Source organism: Schistocerca cancellata, chromosome 1, assembly GCF_023864275.1.
Source record: "Schistocerca cancellata isolate TAMUIC-IGC-003103 chromosome 1, iqSchCanc2.1, whole genome shotgun sequence".
Lineage (NCBI taxonomy): Eukaryota > Metazoa > Arthropoda > Insecta > Orthoptera > Acrididae > Schistocerca > Schistocerca cancellata.
The window spans coordinates 937,075,703-937,102,918 of record NC_064626.1 but is presented as its reverse complement, the minus strand read 5'-3'; the positions used below and the strand labels follow the sequence as shown (position 1 = coordinate 937,102,918).

Sequence of the window (27,216 nt, the reverse complement as noted above, 5' to 3'; positions counted from 1 at the left end):
AGTTTGAAAAGCGTGGATTATGGAAGGTGAATAACGATTAACTGTCCACCAGACGTGGTGTTTTAGAGTGGATGAGTGAGTAAATGGACGCAGCCGCCACGCAGGGCATTCGAACAAACCAGACGTCTTTCTGCGGTGCCCCCAGAGCCAGTCGTGGGCAGCGTTGAGCGGATGCAACGTTTTTCTACTGAGAGAAGAACCGTCACGAGTTGCAACGTGTGCAGCTTGTCAAATAATCAGGAAGACTCCCACCAGATTTTTTTTTTTTAATAGATCATGATGGTGCATCACATTTCAGCTTCGAAGTATACCCAATGGACAATTTCCTAATTTGGTAGGGGAGATCTTATTTTGTGGTGTCCTCGAGTACTGGATTTATCACCGCTAGATATTATTTTCTGGGGCCATTTGTCTTACATAGTTTGCTCTGTGAAGACTGTGCTTTATATCACTTTAATAGAATGATTTTGGTGGCTCTTTTACTGTGTTGTTGCTGTGGTCTTCAGTCCGTAGACTGGTTCGAAACAGATCTCTACAGTAGTGTATCCTGTGCAAGCATCTTCATCTCTGCATAAATACTGCAACCTACATCATTCTGAATGTGCTTACTGTATTCATTTCTCGGTCTTCCTCTACGATTTTTATTCACCACACTTCCCTCTAATACTACGTTGGTGAGCCCTTGATGTCTCAGAACGTGTCCAACCAAGCAATCACTTCTTTTAGTTAAGTTGTGTCTCAAATGTCTTGTCTCCCCAATTCTGTTTGTTACCTCCTCATTAGTTACGCGAGCTACCCGTCTGATCTTCAGCATTCTTCTGTAACAGCACATTTAAAAGCTTCTGTTCTCCTCTTGTCTGAACTGCTCATCGTCCACATTCCACTTCCGTACAAGACTATGTCTTGAACAAATACCTGCAGAACAGATTACCTAACACATTTGTATTAAACATAATAAATTTTTCTTTTTTACAAATGGTTTTTCTTGCCGATCCGCATTTTATGTCCTCTGTACTTCAACTGTCACCAGTTATTTTGCTGCCCAAATAACGAAACTCACCTACTACTTTTAGTATCTCATTTCATGATCTAATTCCCTCGGCGTCGCCTGATTTAATTCTGCTACATTCCATTGCCCTTATTTTACTTTGTTATTGTTCATCTTATAGCCAATTTGAAGACACTATCTATTCCGTTCAACGGCTTTTCGACATCTTTTGCTGTCACTGATAGATTTACAATGTCGTTGGCAAACTTCGAAGTTTTTATTTCTTCTCCCCGAACTTTAAGTCGCTTTCCTTATATCTTCTTTCTTTATTTTACTGCTTGCTCAATGTACAGATTGAGTAAGTTCGAGGATAGGTTGCAATCGTGTTTCACTACATTCTCAAACACTGCTTCCCTTTCATGTCCTTTAGTTCGTATAACTGATGTTTGATTTCTATTCAAATTGTAGAAAAAGGAAAAAAAAACTTTCACTCTCTGTATTTTTTCCTTGAGACCTTCAATCGTTGGCTAATGCTCCATCTGAAAGTCGCAACAACCTCTGGTTCTATCAGTTTATCCAACCCCATTTCCTTAAATTTCTACCTTTTTATAATTTCTTTAGTTTTATTCTGCAGTTTGTAGTTAGTAAATTACGGTCACAGCCCAGATCTGCTCCTGGAAATGTCTTGTACTTTAAGATCTTGTTTTGTAATCTCTGCCTGACCATTATATCATCAATCAGAAGCCCTATCAAGGTCTCTCCCACGTATAACCTTCTTGGTTGATTCTTAAATTAAACTCCGTGCAAAATTCCAACTGGCAGCTTCCTATTTCATTCCTTCACCAAGCTCATGTTCTCCCACTATTTTTCCTTCTTTTTATTTTCCCACTATTGAATTCTAGTCTCTCATCACAAATAAATTTTCGACTTCCTTAACAAACTGTGCTACTGTCTTTCAGTCTCTTTGTATCTTCTGTGAAGCTAGCAGGCATTTAAATTTGTAGGACTGTGGTGGGTGTGGTTCGTGTCTATTTTGGATACGATAATGCGTACATTTTTCTGTTCATAGTAGCTCACACGTATTCTTATTTTGTTATTCATTATTAGAACTGCTCCTGCATTATCACTATTTCATTTTGAACTTATAACCCCGTACTCACCTGATCAAAAATCTTGTTCTTCCTACGACTGGTCTTTTACCGTCAAGTCCAATTTGATCCATAGAACTTGACTAAAAAAAGAATGTTGTTTAAATTGGTGACTTTATAGAAATGGTGCTAGAAAACACCTACTTATTGTCTGTCAGTTCTTGCACGAATGTACATTCTCCGCCGGCCGCGGTGGTCTAGCGGTTCTGGCGCTGCAGTCCGGAACCGCGGGACTGCTACGGTCGCAGGTTCGAATCCTGCCTCGGGCATGGGTGTGTGTGATGTCCTTAGGTTAGTTAGGTTTAAGTAGTTCTAAGTTCTAGGGGACTTATGACCTAAGATGTTGAGTCCCATAGTGCTCAGAGCCATTTGAACCATTTTGTACATTCTCCTTATGCGTAGCAGTATTTTATTACATTGCGTCAAATTTTGTCACTTTTTCCGGAAACATTGGGTTGTGAGATGTGTCCTGTAGTTAAATGGATGGAGAAGTAGCCTGGAATATGTTATCAGTACACAACTATAATACGACAAGAGATTTTTTTACTTTTCTGTGGAAAGACTTACAAATAACAATGTGTTAGTATTGTTATTACTGTAATGGTTATTTCACAGCATCACTGATTGTCTAATGCAACCAGATTTCCAAACCACTTTATTTATAGACGTTTGTTCTGTCCGCTGCCTTTCCTGCATAGCGCCTACAATTCTTACATTGCTTACTTCCTGTGTTTACATCTTTTCGTCCTTCCTGGAGTTCTTCATGCACCCACTTCCTGAGCTGTTCTGTTACCGTCCATATGTCTTCTATGGCAATGCAATTCATACTGTTTCTCTCTATCCACTGTGCCAATGATGAATCTACTTTCATTATTCGCTTCATACCTTCATTCCGTACCCCATCCACTATATGGGTTTGTATCAGATGCATTACCTGGAGACTTACTATCATTCTGACAGTGTTCATACCTGTGCTGTCGTTCCTTTACAACTTTGGAGACTTGTAATTCCTTACTTCAATCTGTATATCCAGAACATTGCTTCTATTCACTGTTAGATTGACACTATAGTACTTATAAAAGGTTGCATTTTTAATAATTACCTTATCAGTTATTTCCTTCCGCTCCTACGACGATATACAGCGTTTTTCAAACATTTGTCTTCATATCCCACTCCCCATGTTCCCACATTACTCTTCTAAATACTCACCCTCCGTATTCTTACATTACTCTTCTAAATACGTGCGTTACATTACAGGACAAAAAGCGATTGTGGTGGTGGTCGAAAATATTTGAAAATGTATTGTACTGTAGGTAGTAGTAGAGTATAATGAATTACGGAAGACTGTGATTCAGTAGATGCTGCAGTGTGGTTCCGAAGCAGATCTTACATTGACTCAAAAGTAGCTTACTGTTCAAATGTATTCGAAGAAGAGAAGAGATGAAGGAATCCAGGAGTCACACATTTGGTCGATGTTGAGATCTCTCGACCTGGAACTCAGTTTTCGTTAGATTAAGATCTGAAGTGAGTCAGAGAAATCACGTAAAATCTACGCGTAGAAAGCCGGTGGCTGGTTTGAACTGTGTTTTTCGTGAATATGAGTCTAAGCGTTGTAACCATTGCGCTCCAGGTCTCGAAAATAGCATTCTTGAGTTGGGTACTGCTAAACAGAAATACTCAGCAAACAATATTTGTCTCGTGATCTGCGGATGCGTGAAGCTGAAAAATCTTAGATGGAAATTAGAGAGACAGGAAGATGGCAGAGTGTTGCGGCCTTGACGGTCCGCAAGGTGAGGAAAAAGAACGGGTTATTCGTGAAAGCGTCTCGGCGTTACGCTAACGACCGCTCACGTATAACAACGGCCGTTGATGGCCAAATGCTGCAGGAAACGCCGGTACAACAGCGTGGCTGCGGTGTGCAATGGACTGACCTGAATTGGCAAGTACGGCTTGAATGCGTCCTTTTAAAGGTAGCCTTTGCCCAAGAAATCAGTCACATTCAACATCACAGGAAATAGGTGGCGATTAAACTGTTTAACGCCTCGTCTAAGCCAATGGGAAACTACGGTTGAGTTGGAGAAGGCCGTGAAAGGGTTTTAACGAAGAGACGTAATCCTAAATCAGAATGGAGGTATACGAGACATGAATCCTGCCTGTCACTAACACTGATTGAGTGTCAACCACTGCATCTAGCTCGGCCCCTCGTAGCTAACGTACTTCTGTGCTGGACACAGGAGCATTAATGATCATCTCTCATCGCCGATACCTTTTGCGAAGAGTAGGTTTCAAATTGGCGTGTAACTATAGGTGTTATAATTTTCCATAGTTTCTTTAAACAAATACTAGAATGGTTTCTTCATCCAGTACACGGCTGATTCCCTCTTCTCTATTAGTTAACTGATGCAATGTTCCTTCTATGTTGACCTAGATATCGACAGGAAGTTAAATTGCAACATTCTCTTCTCCCTACGCTAAGCAATTTTTGTAAATGTAACAAGAAACAGTTCATATAAGAGATGAAATGAAATGTCGTGTGGCTAGGGCTTCCCGTCGGGTAGACCGGTCGCCTGGTGCAAGTCTTTTTAGTTGACGCCACTTCGGCGACTTGCGCGTCGATGGGGATGAGATGATGATGATGAAGACAACAGAACACCCAGTCCCTGAGCGGAGAAAATCCCCGACCCACCCGGGAATCGAACCCGGGCCCCGTATCATGACATTCCGTCGCGCTGGCGATTTTTTTATCTCATTTTGTTCGTTGTATTTGTTCAGGGCCAACGTCCCATGACGCTTGTTCAAGTACATCGTTGATCCATTCACTCTGTTTTTTTATTATTTTTTTTATTTATTTTTTACTACAGAAAGCAGCTAGCCCTCTGACCGAACACGCTGCGCTACCGTGCCGGCATAAGGTGGGCTCTAAGCACTATGGGACTTAACATCTGAGGTCATCAGCCCCCTGGACTTAGAACTACTTATACCTACCTAACCTAAGGACATACACACATCCATGCCCGATGCAGGATTCTAACCTGCGACCGTAGCAGCAGCGGACTGAAGCGTCTAGGACCGCTCGGTCACAGCGGCCGGCTCCGGCATAGGAGACAGCGTGTTCTCATAAGTGCTTGGCACTAACATCGTCAAAAGGCGAATGTTTTGGTAGTATTCTTTTTTTACGTCCAGAATCCATTTGTAGAATTCCTATTTTCATGAAACCAGAGATGCTGTTTTAAATCCTTGTAAGTTTGCGCTAAGACTGGAATTGCCAATTCTGAATTTTACCTTGGTTCTACATTCGCTTTACGAAACTGGGTCAGAATTTTAGGCCTCCAAAATGAAAAGTAAAGAAAATCATGAGAAAAATCAAGAAGTTATCTTCGGGAACTGGCACAAAATTATGTTGCAGTCCTCTTGTTTCGGCAGTACCGAATTTCATAAGTGTTAGTGTCTAAAATAGTGACATATCACCTGACTTTCCACCAGAAGAGATGTATTCACACAACAGCACATAGTTTTTTCGAAATGATGGTCGTCTCTAGCCCATAAAGCTACATCGTATTGGAATTATAGCTGTTCGCTGAATCAATTACTAGGAGAAGCTCGTCTTTAAATTTAGGCCAGAAAATGTTATTCTCCTCTCCCTATCCTCTACTGTTAAAACAGAGAAAAGTAATTTTACAGGGAGTCCCAGAAGTAATGTGACGAATTTAGAGGCCTTGTAGAGGGCGTCTTGAGGAACAAATCGAGCACAGGTACCCGTTTACGGAAACGTCGTCCAGCGACGCTAAAATGTGTCTAACCTTTAGGGGCCGGCGGCGCCTGTCACTAGGCCACCCTCTTTGGAAGCAAACGTGACTTTGTACGCTGGCGGGACCGTAGGCGGAACGTCTTGCAATGGTGTTGTTTGTTATTCGGTAATCGCAGCTGATTGCCACGATCGCCAGTGGAGAAGATGGAGCTGACTGCTGCGTAGGAAAACCTTGTCTTCTGTGAAGGCGATGCTAGGTTGCCTCGGGGGATGACAGTTTCGGACACTGGTTTACATCTGCAGTTTCTCATTCTCATTTATACCAAAAAATAATGGAGATTTTAGAGAGTTTCAGGAGAGAAGTAAACTGCGAAAGGAAACCAGTGTCCGAAAACCATCATCCACCGAGGCAACAGATCGTCCCCTTCACAGAAGACAAGGTTTTCCTACGCAGCAGTCAGCTCCATCTTCTCCACTGGCGATCGTGGCAATCAGATGCGATCACTGAATAACAAACAACACCATTACGAGACGTTCCGCCTGCGGTCCATCAGCGTACAAAATCGCGTTTGCTGCCGAATGGGTAGCCTGTGTGGCGCATGTTTTCGAACCACTAAGTATTTTAAGGAACAGTTCCGTTTTTTCAAGTAATTCTACTTATATATCATGAAAATTAATGTAGCCTACAGTGATATGATTTATTCAGGGTGGTCCATTGATAGTGACCAGGCCAAATAACTCACGAAATAAGCATCAAACGAAAAAACTACAAACAACGAAACTCGTCTAGCTTGAAGTGGGAATCCAGATGGCGCTATGGTTGGCCCGCTAGATGGCGCTGCCATAGGTCAAACGGATATCAACTGCGCTTTTTTAAATAGGAACCCCAATTTTTATTACATATTAGGGTAGTACATAAAGAAAAATGAATGTTTTAGTTGGAACACTATTTTCGCTTTGTGATAGATGGCGCTGTAATAGTCACAAACGTATAAGTACGTGGTATCACGTAACATTCCGCCAGTGCGGATGGTATTTGCTTCGTGATACATTACCCGTGTTAAAATGGACCCTTTACCAATTGCGGAAAAGGTCGATATCGTGTTGATGTATGGCTATTGTGATCAAAATGCCCAACGGGCGCGTGTTATGTGTGCTGCTCGGTATCCTGGACGACATCATCCAAGTGTCCTGACCGTTCGCCGGATAGTTACGTTATTTAAGTGTTGAGCCACATGTGAAATGTCAACCACGACCTGAAACAAATGATAATGCAGAAGTAGATGTTTTAGCTGCTGTTGCGGCTAATCCGCACATGAGTATCAGACAAATTGGGCGAGAATCGGGAACTTCAGAAATGTCGGTGTTGAGAGGAATGTCGTTACATGTATTGCCAAATGCATTGAGGTTGACGGACATCATTTTGAGCATTTGTTGCATTAATGTGGTATTTACAGGTAATCACGCTGTAACAGGATGCGTTCTCAGAAATGATAAGTTCACAATGTTACATTTGAACAACCGAAATAAAATGTTCTGTATTTTAATATTTAAAAACCTCCCTGTTACCAACTGTTCGTCTAAAATTGTGAGCCATATGTTAGTGACTATTACAGCGCTATCTATCACAAAGCGAAAAAAGTGGTCCGACTAAAACATTTATATTTTTTACGTACTACACGAATATGTAATAAAAATGGGGGTTCCTATTTAAAAAAAACGCAGTTGTTATCCGTTTGACCTATGGCAGCGCCATCTAGCGGGCCAACCATAGCGCCGGCTGGAGTGGCCGAGCGGTTCTAGGCGCTACAGACTGGAGCCGTGCGACCGCTATGGTCGCAGCTTCGAATCCTGCCTCGGGCATGGATGTGTGTGATGTCCTTAGGTTAGTTAGGTTTAAATAGTTCTAAGTTCTAGGGGACTGATGACCTCAGAAGTTAAGTCCCACAGTGCTCAGAGCCATTTGAACCAACCATAGCGCCATCTGGTTTCCCCCTTCAAGCTAGACAAGTTTCGTTCTTTGTAGTTTTTCCATTTGACGCTTATTTCGTGAGATATTTGGCCCGGTCACTATCAATGGACCACCCTGTACATTAGTTACGACAATGAATCGTTCATTGCCGCTTTTGATCTGATTGAGATTACATATGAAGGCACTTCTGTATTAATGAATGTAAGTTTCTTATTCTAAATGAAATAATAATATTAAAAAGAGAGTTGTTTAACCATCTTCATGTAATTTCTCACCCTTTTATTATCCTATTGAATTAATGTTCGACTGGCAATTGTAATTACACTAGCGGAAGCTAGTGAGGATTTGCGTTTTAACAGTTAAATTACTTTCATCTTTAATAGAAATTTCTTGTATATGCCGTTTACCAGGACCTGCACATAGTTTTCTTGCTCCGACGTACGATGATGTTATCATGTCACGTGGTCTAAATTAACTTTCAGTAAATATGTTTTTCAGACGACACTACACAACACGAAGCTGCCCACCAACTTTGGCTTGAGCATAAAGTCAGTGTGTTTTAAGAGAGAGGAATTAAATCAACGTAAAAGTGAAAAAGAGTTTCTTACATGCAGTTCTTGGTAGTAATTCAGTGCTGAAGTCAGAGATATCTCTTAATATACATAATGATTTTCTTAGCTGCCAGTAATTTATAACTGATTCTCACGAAATATTACGACAACCAAATAAAATAAAGATTTCATTGCCTTCTTGGTGTGAGATAAAGTCAAATATCAATAGAGGTCAGTTACAGTTAGTGGCAGCCGAGGGGGCCTTTAGCTTCGACGCCCTGTAGCGTCGTTGGATGATGTTTCCGGACACGGGTACCTACTCCCGATTTGTTCCTCAAGACACTCTCTGCAACCCCTCGACGTTTGTCGTAACATTTCTGCGACACCCTGTATAGGTATGGTGTCGGTTCTTTCGGACAGGCATGCTGAAAATAATATCTTTGTAATATACGCGCCTTAAGGCGTAGCGTTCTCTGAGCAGATGCACAATGATGTCCGACCTCTCGCGGGAATTCAGTAGGGCTGCGAGCGAAGAGGGAAAATGGACACGGGGCACTACTCTGTAGTGCGCAGCATATGGAGGTTTGGGTCGGACAGGAGACGTATTCGGATAACCGAAGCGATTAAGGCGACCACTGGCGTAAATTGGGAACGCCGGGTTCGAATCCTGATCTGGTACAAATTATGATCTGTCGCCACTGAGTTATTTCAGTGCCCGATTCCAGCTGAAGTCAGAAATTTCCTTCGTCAAGAAGGAAGTAAAGTGCACGTTGTGGCAGTGACTGGCACGTGTTCTCCGCACCTGCCTCTCTCATCGTCATCGACTTGCTCAGCTACAAATATTCGCGATGCCTCTGTTTCCGATAGCCGCTACTAACGCCAACTTATAACAAAAGACAGACAAAGGTAGATATCTGGATCTCATGGAAGAGATAGAAATTTTTTCGCTTTATGAGTCCAAATTTCTTTTTGGATGAACAAATTGAACTGAAAACAAAAAATATGTATATTGAAAATTTCCGTCACATTTTATTGCAAAGATAATACTAGTCATAATGACAATTCTTTGCCGTTTAATTTTGTATCTTCTCTGGATTGGAGATACGCTACAGACTTACGCTGTACATTGCTTTGAAGCCGGCACCACCATGTTAATAGCCCTTAAACATTAAAAGACTTCTGTTTAAAATTGCTTCTTATTCTTAGTTTGTCTTGTCAACGCAACAGTTGTTTTAAATAGTAAAAATTACAGTGCTTTCGTGACTAACACAGGTGTCAGGAAAGCATTTTCATACGTTTTTCTGGTTTTAAAGGCATATTTGATCCAATAATACGACGCAAATGGGCGGAAAACGTATGTTGCTATCGCTGGGCAGTTTGTAGTTTTTCCTTCTCACAGCGTTCAACCAGAGCTCTCTTCGAGTTCCATTGACAGGAAATCTATCGTCAAACAACAGAAATAAAACCACTACACTAAAAGTAACCAGCGCAACTAAAATTCAGGTATATAAAAGAAAATATCGCTTGAACGAGTCCAGTTATGAATAAATTGTCAGTCCTTCACACTTCACACTGAATCAGACGTCTAGCACACATGTAAATAATGCAAGCTGGCCTTTTTTTCATCGAGATTCTTCCACCAGAAGCTAATGTTTGAGGTTACCAACATGGCGAACTCCGGCTTCATGTATGCGACGTCATGACAACTCTCCTTATTATACATCCATGATGTTACCCGTTGTGTAACTGCCACTCCATACATACACCTTTGCACAATAAAAAATATTATTTACAAATATTATATTTTGAAATTCGGATAGTGACCTACTACTTTGCCGGCCGGAGTGGCCGTGCGGTTCTAGGCGCTACCGTCTGGAGCCGAGCGACCGCTACGGTCGCAGGTTCGAATTCTGCCTCGGGCATGGATGTATGTGATGTCCTTAGGTTAGTTAGGTTTAATTAGTTCTAAGTTCTAGGCGACTGATGACCTCAGAAGTTAAGTCGCATAGTGCTCAGAGCCATTTGAACCTACTACTTTATGCTCATCAAATTGTGCGCGACATAGCTTACAGTGATTTCAACGGAAGATGTGGATGATATGGAGAGAGAGAGAGAGAGAGAGAGAGAGAGAGAGAGAGAGAGGAGGGGGGGGGGGAGAAGTAACACCTACTAGAAAAAAAATTGTAAATATTGCTTGTGTATTACTACAATTTTCAAAAAATATTTTTGCGTGAAATTTGTTGTGTATCCATAGCGTTGTAAAACAGGTAATGGAAAATCATCTCTAACGGAAAACGTCGCACAATTAAAAATAAATTATTCGGCAGCTTTACGAGATACAGTGTCTCATTACTACGATTAATTAATGCCGTGGAACGAGATCAACGAAAACTGTTTTGAAAGACTAAGTCGTTAGTTGTGTCTTCAGTGTGAGAATCTTGTTACATTTCCCCTTGCGCTTATTGTTAAATCGGTTGACAGCTGCTCGTATTACACAGAATGCTATCCTGCGATTCAAGGAAATCATACAGGCCCATATCGAATCCGTGCTCCTGGTACACCTGGCAAGACTGGGTGCTATTTTCAGGCTTTTTCTCACAAATCAGTGATTTAGGCGAATGCCGCGGCAGTTCCAGACAAACGGCGCTTACGAATTCCTCTCTCTCAGGTTGAGATTATGTGGATTTATTAAGGATGTCGGGCAGCAGAGCCACATGCCGGATCCGCAGTGAACAAACGTTTATCAGTGCTGGGAGAGCAGTACGAGTAAATGTGGATTAATACCAGCAAGAAGAATAAAAAGACTACATGTCAGACATGTCAGAGAATGAGTGATCGAACGAGCATTATATAATTGAGTGTATGTGACAAACTAGAAGGTTCCATTTTGCTGGGGTGATGTTGCAGTTCGCCTGGTGCCCGCAATCAGTCTGTGCTGTGAGCCGAAATTCTTAGGACACTGTACTCATATTGGAGGGGAATGGAATGCAGCCATATTGATTTTCGGTTTTGCTCAGTAACTGAAGGGCCGCCTTCGCAGCAAAGTGATCAGCGTGTCTGGCTGCTAAGCGGAGGATCCGCGTTCAATTCCCGGCACTGCCAGGGGCCTGGAGCGGGGTGCTCCGGGCGTCGTGATGACCACTGAGGAGCCACTTGAGTGGGAAGCAGCGGCTTCAAGAGCAAGAAACCCGACAACCCCCAGGAGAGCTGTGTGCTGACCCCACGTCCCTTCACACCGCATTCGGTGACGCCACTGGCAGAGGACGACACGGCAGTCGGTCGGTCACGGTTGTCCTGCCAGGGCCAGAACGCGGAGCTTAAGTAATTGTAGCCGTATCGCACGTCTTATTGGTTCGTTTAACAATATGAAATGTCACGCTTAACATATTCCTTCTTTCTTCTGTAACGAAGCAGACAAGACTTCAAGCTTACACACTGACAAGGAGCGTCTTGAGTGCGAGGTCGCAAGTCCAGTTGAAAGTGTTGTGTTAACAATTACGACAGGGAAAAAAATTAGCTGCTAATGACTCATCATGTGCACCAGGAGGGCGACAGGAAACGAGTTTCCGGGATGTGCAGAGATCAACTTTCTATGGGATGTATGCATTACACTTCACAAAATGAACATCGTCGACGTTCAAGAAATGTTCAGAACAACCTATTAACTTGCACCTTGAACACCGAATGAAAAACGACGAGTCACAGCGGTCACAAAGGTTCGCACCGTCAAGATCGACGGCGAACTCCTTGGCAGTTACAAACTGTGCAGAACGACCAGCTAGGTAACCACTCATAAAGAATGCATATATGTTAGTATAACGGGCTGGTGAGAACTGATGGAATATGATGGCATGCAAACGAATGCGAAGCAGTCTATCGTGGAGCTTATAGTGAGACGGCTATCCTTCAAGGCGTAGATGCAAATAGTGCGGTAATATGTTTTATAGGCGCGGAAAAAACAGACATCCAGAGGATGAATTTGACCATTGGGTCCAGGTGTTACCAGTGACGCACTTTTCAGGAGGCATAGTTTGCTCTAAAGGAATATGATTTTTATACGCAGACCAAGAATCAAGCAAAAGCAAGTTATTCTGACCGGCTACTTGCCAAAAACAGTACTCATGCCATAGTAGTAGTCCTCTGACGCCCATTTTCCCACCCTTGCTTGCTGTGACGTAAATATTCCCTACTGCCCTTATAAGATCACGCACACGAGAAAGAATTGCAGGGGGCAGAGCACCTCCAACTTCTCGCAGCGCAATAAATGACGTTCCCGGCAATTAACCACCCAAAAGTTGTCATAATTGTATATGAATGCGTTAACCCATTGATGTTAGCCGACCTTGGTACCTCTAATTTCCAGGGTTTCTTTCATATGCATTTCCTCTTCAAAATGTGACTGGTCTGGAGTTTAGAACAAATCCCTTACTGAACTGTGCGATAAATTTCTTTATCTCATCTACAAACTTTCGGGCCGATTCTGCAGTTTGCTATGTATCGTCAACTTGACGCTTTCTTTAAAATTTCGTTATGTTACAGCTTTCAATTCTGTAGCACTGTTTAAATGTTGTGCAATCATCCACTGCTTCCCTTGAAATCGCCGTAAGCTATGTCGCGCACAATTTGATGAGCATAAAGTAGTAGGCCACTATCATGCACGTGCAGTAAACTGTATCGAGCATCCTTGAAACTCGCAAACATCAGTTTTTGTAAAAAGTGCGCGTTGTCCTCACTTGAATGTTCGTAGTTTTTCTTATGCATTACGCAGTCATATTGCAGCGGACTTATTCGAAATCTGTTCATAACTGTTTTTTCACTATACTGCGGATGATCTTCCATGTACGTAGTTACGGTTAGTACCCGCTCCTTGGACAGAGATTGTCCTATACAACATTTCACTGGAGACTCCCTGTCCGACAAGGATGATGAACTACATGGCTCGACAACTGTTTCAGTATCACTTTCACTTGTTAAATACGTATCGTCATCATCCGCACAGTCGAGCGTACACGACACCACGCATTTCACTGACTCATCTTGCAGAAACACTAATATTTCATCTGTCACTTCTTTCTCACTCTGCGAAATTTCTTGGGTTCCTTTATGACGAAATGTCCACCTCGGCAACTGTTGTTATGGACATAATGCAATGTTTGCTTTGTTTATCGTTGCCATTGCTCTGTGTTGTATCAACACCACTAACACTGTAGCACAGTTGTGAGTCACTCGTCGACCAAGCATTTCAACTACGCTCCATAGCCTCATGCTGTGCCCACCACTGAACACCCCTAGTCTCCCTCCTCCCCCCCCCCCCCCCCCTGTTGCCATTAGCAGGCAATATTGTAGTTGCATCATAGACAATAAGTGGAGCATCGAATGCCGTAAACATCATTGACCTTCTGCGACCTCGCACTCAAGGGGTTCCTTGTTAGACAAAAGAAGGCAATTTATTGATACAAACGCTCTGCACCTAACTTACTGTACTCCAGTGTGCGCTTATTAATATCACATTATAAATATTGAAACTAGTGATCACAACGCTTGTGGCGGAAGGAAATTGCTTTTATGTTGCCGACACAGGACAAATGCGTTTCTACACAGTATTTTGACGAGAAAAAGTGGAGAAGGGAAGCTCGCCGATTTCTGCACCGTTACCTGCTGGACGTACAGGAATTCGTTAAATTTACCGGTTTACACGTGAGAGATCGAAAACAGGGCTAAAGTAGAGGGCGACGAAAGCAGATGAGAGGAAGATTATTTCATGCCTTCCTGGGGAAGGAAAGTATGTTTTACGGGGCCGAAAGATATGCAGGAATATATCGAGGATACTCTTCATAGATAACACGGGGCAGCCGAAGGAATTACTCTAGAATAACGGAGCAATAGTGGCATGCACTTGACACAACTCCTGTGCGACGCAACAAATGGTTTAAAGTAAGTGACACGTTCTGTGCAGTTAGATCACAGAAGGAAATATGGTACAAAAATTCGAACGAATAATTATATTTCATGATAATCGAGAGCAAGGTTTCCTTAGCTCAAAACAGGAAAAGTGTGACGATTAGTGGGTGGAGTTCAGGCTCATCTAGTGGGACAGGCATGCTCAAAAAGAGTCAACGGATTTTTGTTTTGGCGGTGGTCGTGATGACGGCGTTGTGGATTCATATGAAGATTTATGTACTGGGTTCATTTTCCATAAGGTCAGTATTGTTTGGATTTCGCAGTACATTTACACTTAGTTTTCTTTCTGTTGGAATATGTTGTTTGCACATGTCAAATTTCAGTGTTTGAAATATTATTTACTAGAAGCTACTGACTTCTTAGGAATACGGAAGATTTGGAACTGTCATTTCAGTACGAATACTTCTGTACGTGCGTATAAACTTCCTCCAGAGTGATCATATCTGTGTAACCTTTTTATATTCTTGTGAGCGCTTACTTGAATGTTAATTGTATTAAAAAATAAAAGTGAGGCAAAAACTTAGCATCACACTATTCTCTAGTACCACAACGTCCTCGTCTGACCTCATTTACTACCCTTGTGCTATTGTCAGGCTCATTCACACAACTAGTGTGATGGCAATGGCAGTCGGAAAAAGATTTAACATTGTTGGACCATCTACTACACACAAGGGAACCTCCCCATCGCACCCCCCTCAGATTTAGTTATAAGTTGGCACAGTGGATAGGCCTTGAAAAACTGAACACAGATCAATCGAGAAAACAGGAAGAAGTTGTGTGGAACTATGAAAAAAAATAAGCAAAATACACAAACTGAGTAGTCCATGCGCAAGATAGGCAACATCAAGGATAGTGTGAGCTCAGGAGCGCCGTGGTCCAGTGGTTAGCTTGAGCCGCTGCGGACCGAGAGCTCCTTGGTTCAAGTTTTCCCTCGAATGAAGAGTTTAATTTTTTATTTTCAGATAATTATTATCTGTCCGTCCGTCCGTCCGTCCGATGTGAGGTAACTGCGCCGTAGTATCGGGCAAGGTAGAAGAATCTTTTTACCCATTCGCCAAGTGTACAAGTTAGGTGGGTCGACAACATATTCCTGTCGTGTGACGCACATGCCGTCACCAGTGTCGTATAGAATATATCAGACGTGTTTTCCTGTGGAGGAATCGGTTGACCTATGACCTTGCGATCAAATGTTTTCGGTTCCCATTGGAGAGGCACGTCCTTTCGTCTACTAATCGCACGGTTTTGCGGTGCGGTCGCAAAACACAGACACTAAACTTATTACAGTGAACAGAGACGTCAATGAACGAACGGACAGATCATAACTTTGCGAAAATAAAGAAAGTAAACTTTTCACTCGCGGGAAGACTTGAACCAAGGACCTCTAGTTCTGCAATTGCTCACGCCAACCACTGGACCACGGCGCTCGTGGGCTCATATTATCCTTGATGTTGCCTATCTTGAGCATGGACTACTCAGTTTGTATATTTTGCTTATTTTTTTCATAGTTCCACACAACTTCTTCCTGTTTTCTCGATTGATCTGTGTTCAGTTTTTCAAGGCCTATCCACTGTGCCAACTTATAACTAAATCTGAGGGAGGTGCGATGGGGAGGTTTCCTTGTCAGTACTGTAGTGGAAGGCTGATTCGAATTATACGACCATGTGATTACATGGAACGCAGTTGGTGGTTTGTTATGTAACGGCTCTTTACTCTGCACTAATCATAACCAAGGAGGTCGAAACCATTTGTACTCGAATGAAATAATGAAGTTTTATGTGCACAGCCTATGGTGTTTTACCAGAACGTCTTTCATTAAATTCCTTAAGACTGTTAACGAATGCTGCCGCGAAGAAACTTTAAGCGTTTGTCCTCATTTACAAGGCAAACTTCATCGTTGGAGAAAACAGCGCTGTAATAAATGAGCCTGCTGAGACTTCCGCCGTGGGCCGTGTCGCCCAGTAATCGAACGCCGCTGGGACGCGCTACAGGGTCAGAGAACCCCGAAACTTGGCGGGGTCAACGGCCTACGCGCTCATAGTTTGCCTAGTACGCCAAGTTCAACAGTGGTATAAGTGGTGATCAAAAATTTACCGTTCGAAGGCCGTACGGTCCAGAATCGGTTTGCCTATCAGACAAAATCGCAGCGAGTAGTGAGGCAATCACCCCACCGACCCACAGGGTTGAAGATACCCGCTTGGTAAAACTTCGTGTCCTGCTGCGTGGAGAAGTCTGAAACAGCCTGCTGCACATTCTCATCCGACAGGAATCGTCGATCGTTCACGGCCTTTTTTAAGGGACCGAAGGTGTGATAGTTGCATGGGGAGAGATCAGAACTACTTGAGTTCCACAACGGTGCTTTTCGACATATATGGTGTCCCATACACATTCTTCGTTCTTCGGCGGATATTTACCGATGTTTCTTCTTTGCAGCCAAGAAAAGAATAACAGCATATTGGTCCTGTTTGGTTGCATTTGGTAATACCATCGCCAAAAGTAACATTTCCGCATTTGCCCCCACACACGTCGGAAAGTCACGAAAGCCACACTAATCTGTTGCCTACATGTCGATACTTACATACCCGCAACACAGTCGCGCTACATTGCATACAGGGTGTTACACAAAGGTACGGCCAAACTTTCAGGAAACATTCCTCATACACAAATAAAGAAAAGATGTTATGTGGACCTGTGTCCGGAAACGCTTAATTACCATGTTAGAGCTCATTTTAGTTTCGTCAGTATGTGCTGTACTTCCTCGATTCACCGTCAGTTGGCCCGATTGAAGGAAGATAATGTTGACTTCGGTGCTTGTGTTGACATGCGACTCGAAGCTCTACAGTGCTAGCATCAAGCACATCAGTACGTAGCATCAACAGGTTAGTGTTCATCACGAACGTGGTTTTGCAGTCAGTGCAATGTTTACAAATGCGGAGTTGGCAGATGCCCATTTGATGTATGGATTAGCACGGGGCAATAGCCGTGGCGCGGTACGTTTGTATCGAGGCAGATTTCCAGAACGAAGGTGTCCCGACAGGAAGACGTTCGAAGCAATTGATCGGCGTCTTAGGGAGCACGGAACATTCCAGCCTATGACTCGCGAGTGGGGAAGACCTAGAACGACGAAGACATCTGCAATGGACGAGGCAATTCTTCGTGCAGTTGATGATAACCCTAATGTCAGCGTCAGGGAAGTTGCTGCTGTACAAGGTAACGTTGACCACGTCACTGTATGGAGAGTGCTACGGGAGAACCAGTTGTTTCTGTACCATGACAGCGTGTGCAGGCACTATCAGCAGCTGATTGGCCTCCACGGGTACACTTCTGCGAATGGTTTATCCAACAATGTGTCAATCCTCATTTCAGTGCAAATGTTCTCTTTACGGATGTGGCTACATTCCAATGTGATCAAATTGTAAATTTTCACAATCAACATGTGTGGGCTGACGAGAATCCGCACGCAATTGTGCAATCACCTCATCAATACAGATTTTCTGTGAACGTTTGGGCAGGCATTGTTGGTGATGTCTTGATTGGGCCCCATGTTCTTCCACCTACGCTCAATGGAGCAAGTTATCATGATTTCATACGGGATACTCTACCTGTGCTGCTAGAACATGTGCCTTTACAAGTACTACACAACATGTGGTTCATGCACGATGGAGCTCCTGCACATTTCAGTCGAAGTGTTCGTACGCTTCTCAATAACAGATTGGGTGAGCGATGGATTGGTAGAGACGGACCAATTCCTTGGCCTCCACGCTCTCCTGACCTCAACTCTCTTGACTTTCATTTATGGGGGCACTTGAAAGCTCTTGTCTACGCAACCCCGGTACCAAATGTAGAGACTCTTCGTGCTCGTATTGTGGACGGCTGTGATACAATACGCCATTCTCCAGGGCTGCACCAGTGCATCAGGGATTCCATGCGACGGAGGATGGATGCATGTATCCTCGCTAACGGAGGACATTTTGAACATTTCCTATAACAGTGTTTGAAGTCACGCAGGTACGTTCTGTTGCTGTGTGTTTCCATTCCATGATTAATGTGACTTGAAGAGAAGTAATAAAATGAGCTCTAACATGGAAAGTAAGCGTTTCCGGACACATGTCCACATAACATATTTTCTTTCTTTGTGTGTGAGGAATTTTTCCTGAACGTTTGGCCGTACCTTTTTGTAACATCCTGTATACGCTGCAGCAGCACCCTAGACAAATATTTTTTGTCGCTCCTTGTAGAATAATGTGTGTCGTACTCTGATACTCGGGTATAGCCTGGGATAGGACAGCTATTAGAGCTGCCGACTGGAATCAGAAGAGGGCGGATGTCTGGGCGAAGTATGCCGCTGAGCGTGTCAGTGGGCCAGTGGCAGCAGCTTTCACTGCCACACTCCGCGTCTGCTTCCTCCCGCCGCTACCCAGACACGCCGCCGCGGCCCAGCAGCCTCCACGTGCCGATACGCGGCACGAGGTCGTCGACTTTCTTTCGCATTCGGCTTACAGCCACTCTGCACTTGCGTTCACAGCATGCTGGTCAAGTGCCTTGATCCGATGTGGGCATGTAACAAATATAGAGCAGGGCAAATCTACCTCCCACTAAAAGTGGTGACCGTCTCCATTTGTCCAAGAGATCCATCACTGCATCCTAACAACCACCCGACCCCGAACTTCTCCAAAGAAGATATAAAATGTAAATGTCGTGTGACTAGGGCCGCCCGTCGGGTAGATCGTTCGCCGGGTGCAAGTCTTTCGATTTGACGCCACTTCGGTGACTTGCGCGTCGATGGGGATGAAATGATGATAATTAGTACAACACAACACCCAGTCCCTGAGCGGAGAAAAACTCCGACTCAGCCGGGGATCGAACCCGGGCCCTTAGGATTGACATTCTGTCACGCTGACCACTTTTTTTTTCATTTTGTTCGTTGTCGACCGTTGTGTTTGGTCGTTGCGGACGTCACATGACCTCTGTTCAAGTTCGTTTGTTGATCCTTCCACTCAGTTTCTTTATTACAGAGGCCAACCAGCTCTCTGACCGAACACCCCGAGCTACCGTGCCGGTAATCCACTCAGCTACCGGGGGCGGACAAAGAAGACATGATCTAAAATTTTCCTGGCGCATTTCTTCTTCTAATAATTTTTGGGTGTGCAGCCGGTTGGATCAACATTCTGCACACGATATTTCGCCCAAGAGACGTCTGGCCATCTTCAGGTGACCAGACAACTACTGAAGAGCCCATGTACATTCAATGCGCCGAATCTCGCGCGTGCGAAAAGTGCTGGCGTGTTTCGGCGCGTGAGTAGGGTGACGACATGCGCGGGACCACCGAGTTGTTTGTGCACGCCTCGGTGGTGGAAGCGAGAGATGATCTGATCATTAAGTATCGAAACCCCCGTCGATTTCGATGTTACTGGATAACTTTAATTATGGGACTCCAGTTTTTATCCACTTGAAAGCCGTTGTCACGATTTATAAGATTATCGGAAAGACGTATTGCCACCGATTCTTTGATTACTGGATCCCAAAAAACTGGAAACTGGAGCTAAAATTTTTGTTTTATTGCACTGCTCTTCAGTAGTTGTCTCCACATCTGGAGATGGCCGGACGTCTCTTGGCCGAAATATCGTGGCAGTATGTTGACGGGATCCGGCTGCAGACCCGAAAATTATTAGAAAAAGACACAATCTGTTTTGTCAGGACAGTCCCCCCGAAGATGCCATTGCCATATACTTCCAGAAACACAACCATTTAATTTTCTCCCGTCAGTTTACACTGCTGGGCAAGGAAAAGTGAAGCACCCAGAAGGGAATGACGATATCTGGTGCTACTTCTATGATTACATATCGAGTCAAATTTATAAAGAACTTGGCATATGAGCCCACTTATAAGTATGGCTTAACACACCCTCTCGTCTGAATGCTAACACTGCTCCGGTTGAGAAAGATGTCATAAACCGTTGTAACCTCTCCTGAGGCAAGCTGGCCCACAATGGTTTCAACTGGTCTTTCATATCGTGAATACTGGCCATGGGACATAGTTGACATCCGAATTGGTCCCACACATGTTCTATCAGGGACAGATCTGGTGATCTTGCTGCCCACAGGAGTAACTCAACATCATGGAGACAGGTCATGGGATCACACGTCATGTGTGGACAAGCATTGTCTTGTTGAAAAATGGCACCACGATTAAGTCGCGTGGGAGCTAACACAAAAGGACTCAGGATGTCTGTGACGTACCGTTGTGCCGTCACAGTTCCCTCAGTCAAGATCTGAAGTCATCCTCCTCCCCACATCACGACGCCAGGAGAACCAGCACCACTGTGCCTCTCCAGTACATCAGAAGAATGGGATCCCTCCTCATGTAGCCGCCATATTCGTCAACGATGGTCATCTGGGGTAATGCGGAATCTCGATTCAACGCTGAACACTTTGCGATGCCATTTATCAGCAGTCCATGATTCCTGGTTAGTTTTCCACTCCAAAGGCAGTCATTTGTGATGTGGTGTCATCGACAGCCTATCCATGGGGTGACAATTCCCTAGTCTGGCTACTGCTAGTCTCCTACCATTGTTTCAAGGAGTCATTTACTTGTTCCAGAATGGAAGGCACAGATGTGAAGAGGTAAAGGTCTGTTTGGTGGACAATTTGGCGATCCTCTGTTGTGGTGGTCAGCCGTGGTCGATCGTAATCTTGTCGGCGATTATGTCTGCCCTCACGTCCCCATTAAGTCCAACATCGATTCTTCATTGCCATATCTACGAACAGCCAAATGGACATTCACGTGAGGCCCATTTCAGGCTCCATCAGATGCTGATTACGCTGTCTCACACGAGTATGCTGTATCTCCGTGTCCTTCACAGTTATCACTCAGCATCTGACGCTGTTCACGCTGCTTATATACCCCACCAGGCCTGTAACAATACTAAACACTAACAACAATAATTGGTGGCGGTTCTACCTGTCAAAAAGAATTGCAACTCTAGTAATTTAAATATCCGCCGACGGTGTCTCTGTGTACGAAATTACATTGATAACCTACCGTGTCTTCCGGGTGCTTTAATTTTTTTTTTGTCAAGCAGAGTATTTTTTCCTACCTCATTCCCACCCTACCATGTGCGACATGTCCAATCCTGCTGCATCAAATCCCGATCACAGGTATGACCATAACAAGTCATATTATGGCAGTCCTCAGGATAATCGTGAGAAATTTCCTTTTCAAACTCGATACAACGTTCCCTATCCCTGTTCCACTTCCAAGCTCCTAAAGATCTCATGATCTCATTGTACCCACCTATTTACCTGCATCTGGTGACAAGGCCTTTAGACATCGCCTTATCGCCTTCCATTCAACCTCCTGAAGTACCATCATCACTATTCAGCATAGCAAACTACGCAGCAGTTACACCGTGCAAACCATCATCGTAGCAGTAGTAGTAGAAGTTTTATTCATCCGTCTGCGATTTATCGTGTCTCCGAAATTTAAACGAAATGTTTTTTTAGTACTCATGTGGAGGACATCGTAGTTTAATTGTTCCCTGTCAATTGCCAGTGTCCGCACCATGCACATGTATTGTATAAATAATCTCGTAATTCGTTTTCATCTCCTGATAACTTTACTAGACGAAAAACGAAGGCATAATCTACAAAGAATATAAGACGGTTACACGATTGGTCAGATATTCTCCTAAATCGCTTATACAGATTAAGAACAGCAGAGGGCGTGTATATGTGTGTGTGTGTGTGTGTGTGTGTGTGTGAGAGAGAGAGAGAGAGAGAGAGAGAGAGAGACCCTTCTGACAGGAAAACACGAATCCAGTAGCGCAGGTGAGGGGATACTCCCTTGATGGGCATGCAATTTGATTGGAAACAGCTTGTGAGGAACGGTGTCAACAGCCTTCTGCAAACCTACAAATACGGAATCAACTTAAGATCTCCAGTCGATAGCACTCATTACTTCGTGCAACTAAATAGCCTGTTGTGTTTCACTTGAACAATATTTTCCGAATCCGTGACGAGTTGTGTCAATAGATTGTTTTCGTCAAGGCATCTGATAAAATTGGAATACAGAATATGCTCCAAAATCCTACTACTAATCGATTTCGATGGTATGGGTCGCTAATTCAGTGCATTACTTTTGTGTCGTTTTTGGTGTTGAGACCTGAGCAAATTTTACAGTCTTTTACGTCGAACGAGTGGTTGTATATGACTACTAAAAACCAAGCTATTTCTTCAGCACACACTGAAAGAAACGCAACTGGTATACAACCTGCAGCGTATGATTTTCCTTTATCAATTCATTTGCTTTTAGGGGGTATATGTCTGCAAATTAGTCATGTTGGGAGAGGTTCTTGAGTCGAATTTTGGAGTATTTACTGCATCTCTTCTGATGAACGAATCACAGAAAACAGTGTTTAATAATTCAGCTTTATTGACCCTGTCGTGGGTAACATTACTGTTGCTGTCACGCAGTGAAAGTAATGATTGTGTATCGCCGTTGATATACACTCCTGGAAATTGAAATAAGAACACCGTGAATTCATTGTCCCAGGAAGGGGAAACTTTATTGACACATTCCTGGGGTCAGATACATCACATGATCACACTGACAGAACCACAGGCACATAGACACAGGCAACAGAGCATGCACAATGTCGGCACTAGTACAGTGTATATCCACCTTTCGCAGCAATGCAGCCTGCTATTCTCCCATGGAGACGATCGTAGAGATGCTGGATGTAGTCCTGTGGAACGGCTTGCCATGCCATTTCCACCTGGCGCCTCAGTTGGACCAGCGTTCGTGCTGGACGTGCAGACCACGTGAGACGACGCTTCATCCAGTCCCAAACATGCTCAATGGGGGACAGATCCGGAGATCTTGCTGGCCAGGGTAGTTGACTTACACCTTCTAGAGCACGTTGGGTGGCACGGGATACATGCGGACGTGCATTGTCCTGTTGGAACAGCAAGTTCCCTTGCTGGTCTAGGAATGGTAGAACGATGGGTTCGATGACGGTTTGGATGTACCGTGCACTATTCAGTGTCCCCTCGACGATCACCAGTGGTGTACGGCCAGTGTAGGAGATCGCTCCCCACACCATGATGCCGGGTGTTGGCCCTGTGTGCCTCGGTCGTATGCAGTCCTGATTGTGGCGCTCACCTGCACGGCGCCAAACACGCATCGACCATCATTGGCACCAAGGCAGAAGCGACTCTCATCGCTGAAGACGACACGTCTCCATTCGTCCCTCCATTCACGCCTGTCGCGACACCACTGGAGGCGGGCTGCACGATGTTGGGGCGTGAGCGGAAGACGGCCTAACGGTGTGCGGGACCGTAGCCCAGCTTCATGGAGACGGTTGCGAACGGTCCTTGCCGATACCCCAGGAGCAACAGTGTCCCTAATTTGCTGGGAAGTGGCGGTGCGGTCCCCTACGGCACTGCGTAGGATCCTACGGTCTTGGCGTGCATCCGTGCGTCGCTGCGGTCCGGTCCCAGGTCGACGGGCACGTGCACCTTCCGCCGACCACTGGCGACAACATCGATGTACTGTGGAGACCTCACGCCCCACGTGTTGAGCAATTCGGCGGTACGTCCACCCGGCCTCCCGCATGCCCACTATACGCCCTCGCTCAAAGTCCGTCAACTGCACATACGGTTCACGTCCACGCTGTCGCGGCATGCTACCAGTGTTAAAGACTGCGATGGAGCTCCGTATGCCACGGCAAACTGGCTGACACTGACGGCGGCGGTGCACAAATGCTGCGCAGCTAGCGCCATTCGACGGCCAACACCGCGGTTCCTGGTGTGTCCGCTGTGCCGTGCGTGTGATCATTGCTTGTACAGCCCTCTCGCAGTGTCCGGAGCAAGTATGGTGGGTCTGACACACCGGTGTCAATGTGTTCTTTTTTCCATTTCCAGGAGTGTACTTTACATGCGACCAGGAACTCTTCAGATTTTCTGCCAGATCTCGAGACAGACTTTAGTTGTGAAAACTATTAAAAGCATCACGTACTGAAGTGTGTACTAAGTTTCGAGTATCTGTGAATCGTCGCCAGTATTTAAGACTTTGCGTTCTTTTAAACTTGTCATGCCTTTTCGTTATTTGTGCAACAGTGTCCTGGCATGATTTGTGTAGCATAGTTATGTGTTCCGTCTATTATTAATGTACTTGGTACAAATCTTTCATTTGCCTTCAACACTGTTTCTTCGAATTTAAGTCATATTTGGTAGACGCTTACATAGTTGGTACTTTTTTAAAAGAGGTGTATTTTGTGTTTTTTGCTAGTAGATTTGAATGTTAACGATATTCAATCTCCGTATAATGGCCTTATGGGCACTAATTCGTGTACCCGTCATGACCCTCTCTATTTGCTTTGAGTTGTTTGTCGTTAAGAGGTCTAGTATGTTATCGAAACCATTTGCACTTCTACAAATACAAGTTAAAAAAAAACCAGTCTCACAAAAAGCAAAATGGGTGTACCCAACCGCCCAGCACAAACACAACACCATCCTAATATCTCTCTACATCCTATCCTCACTACGCGATACATAATCCGTTTCGTCACCGTTGTCCTCCAAAATATGACTACGTTTGAGCTACTCCATATCTTTCATCAAATCACACTGGCTGCCTGTCCCATATTTTGCCTTTATGACTCAGCTACATACTCCCTGAACCAATGTCAACCTCTGCCGCCTAGATACCACTCTCTCACCACACTCTCATCGCAACTCTGGTCCTATTTCTCCAAAACCTCATAACAAATACAGCCGTATCCTGTCCCAGTACCCGATATATCAGCTCCCTACCATAGCTTCACTTCTACGTCCCTCCTACAGATCTCATTATCTTATTGCATCTAACTGTTCACCCAGATCTGGTCATGAAGCCTCTAGTCTTAGTCGTCCAGCCACTCTACTGATCCACCATCACCATACTGCATACCCAAAGTCAGTGCTGCAATTATAACATGTTAATAACCCTACGACTTATCTCAGATTAAGGAAAGGCAAACCTACATTTCTAGCATTTGTAGACTGAGAGAAAGCTGACTGGAATACTCTCTTTCAAATTCTGAAGGTGGTAGGGGTAAAATACAGGGAGCGAAAGGCTATTTACAATTTGTACAGAAACCAGAAGGGAAGTATAAGAGTCGAGGGACATGAAAGGGAAGCAGTGGTTGGGAAGGGAGTGAGACAGGGTTGTAGCCTCTCCCCGATGCTATTCAATCTGTATATTGAGCAAGCAGTAAAGGAAATAAAAGAAAAATTTGGAATAGGTATTAAAATCCACGGAGAAGAAATAAAAACTTTGAGGTTCGCCGATGACATTGTAATTCTGTCAGAGACAGTAAAGGACCTGGAAGAGCAGTTGAATGGAATGGACAGTGTCTTGAAAGGAGGATATAAGATGAACATCAACAAAAGCAAAACGAGGATAATGGAATGTAGTCGAATTAAGTGGGGCGATGCTGAGGTAATTAGATAAGGAAATGAGACACTTAAAGTAGTAAAGGAGTTTTGCTATTTGAGGAGCAAAACAACTGATGATGGCCGATGTAGGGAGGGTATAAAATGTAGACTGTCATTGACAAGGAAAGCGTATCTGAAGAAGAGAAATTTGTTAATATCGAGTATAAATTTAAGTGTGAGGAAGTCGTTTCTGAAAGTATTTGTATGGAGTGTAGCCATGTATGGAAGTGAAACGTGGACGATAAATAGTTTAGACAAGAAGAGACTAGAAGCTTTCGAAACGTGGTGCTACAGAAGAGTGCTGAAGATTAGATGGGTAGATCACATAACTAATGAGGAGGTGTAGAATAGAATTGGAGAGAAGAGAAATTTGTGGCACAACTTGACTAGAAGAAGGGATCGGTTGGTAGGGCATATTCTGAGGCATCAAGGGATCACCAGTTTGATATTGGAAGGCAGCGAGGAGGGTAAAAATCGTAGAGGGAGACCAAGAGATGAATACACTAAACAGATTCACAAGGATGTAGGTTGTAGTAGGTACTGGTAGAAGAAGAAGCTTGCACAGGATAGAGTAGCATGGAGAGCTACATCAAACCAGTCTCTGGACTGAAGAGAACAACAACAACAACAAGAACAACCATTGCCACATGATGGTACTTTTTAATATCACCCGCTTGTTTTTCACTTTTTAATGGTTGTTTTAACAATGTAGAAATAAAAATACTGTACCGCTGATGAACAGCTACATTCATCTGCAGCAATAAAGGGAAAAAAGTGGGTGTGCACTCACTAGACCTCGATGAACTCGCAGCTGAGCAGCGGGCCGGACGGCGAGGCGAGCTCGATGATCGCGACCGTCTGCTCGTGGTGCACCAGCCGCAGCAGCGAGTCCTGCCTGGCGCGCAGCCCGCTGTAGCGCTTGTAGTGCGGCTGCGCGGAGCTGCGGCCTGCAACACCGTACAAGCTCTGCGTCACTACAGGGAGAGGCTGCAGTCACTTCAGGAAAGGTACTACTCGTACCTGTTGTTACAACACTGGTGCGGTGCAAAACCACGACATGGAAAACCAAAGGAGCTGCAGTCTATACAGCCCGACAAAAAACGTGATGGACCCAGAAGAGGAGGAGGAAAGGAAGAGGCTGAATAAACAGAGTACATTTAGTAATAACTTGGTAGTATGAGGCCATTTATTAGTACGACGTTCAACCCCAGTAGTTATGGATGCACGCACTGATTCGGTTAGAAAGGGTGTCCTAAAGCCGAGGTATCCTCTTCTGGGGCAAACAGCCCCAGAACAGTTGCAACTGGTAGTTGATATCCTTGAAAAGAGCACTGGGACTGGGCACATAGAGACACTTGCCATGTGTGGAAGAGCGTT

At 44.2% G+C, this 27,216-nt stretch overlaps 1 protein-coding gene across 1 annotated transcript in view; it reads right to left on the bottom strand.

Moving 5' to 3' along the window:
- The window catches only part of LOC126191465 (acidic phospholipase A2 PA4-like), a 217,919-nt gene that overhangs the window by 113,221 nt on the left and 77,482 nt on the right, over positions 1 to 27,216 (bottom strand). Inside the window, exon 2 of the mRNA XM_049932343.1 lies at positions 26,630 to 26,786. The gene's annotated coding sequence lies outside the window, so the exon portion shown is untranslated. The remainder of the gene's footprint in view (positions 1 to 26,629; positions 26,787 to 27,216) is intronic.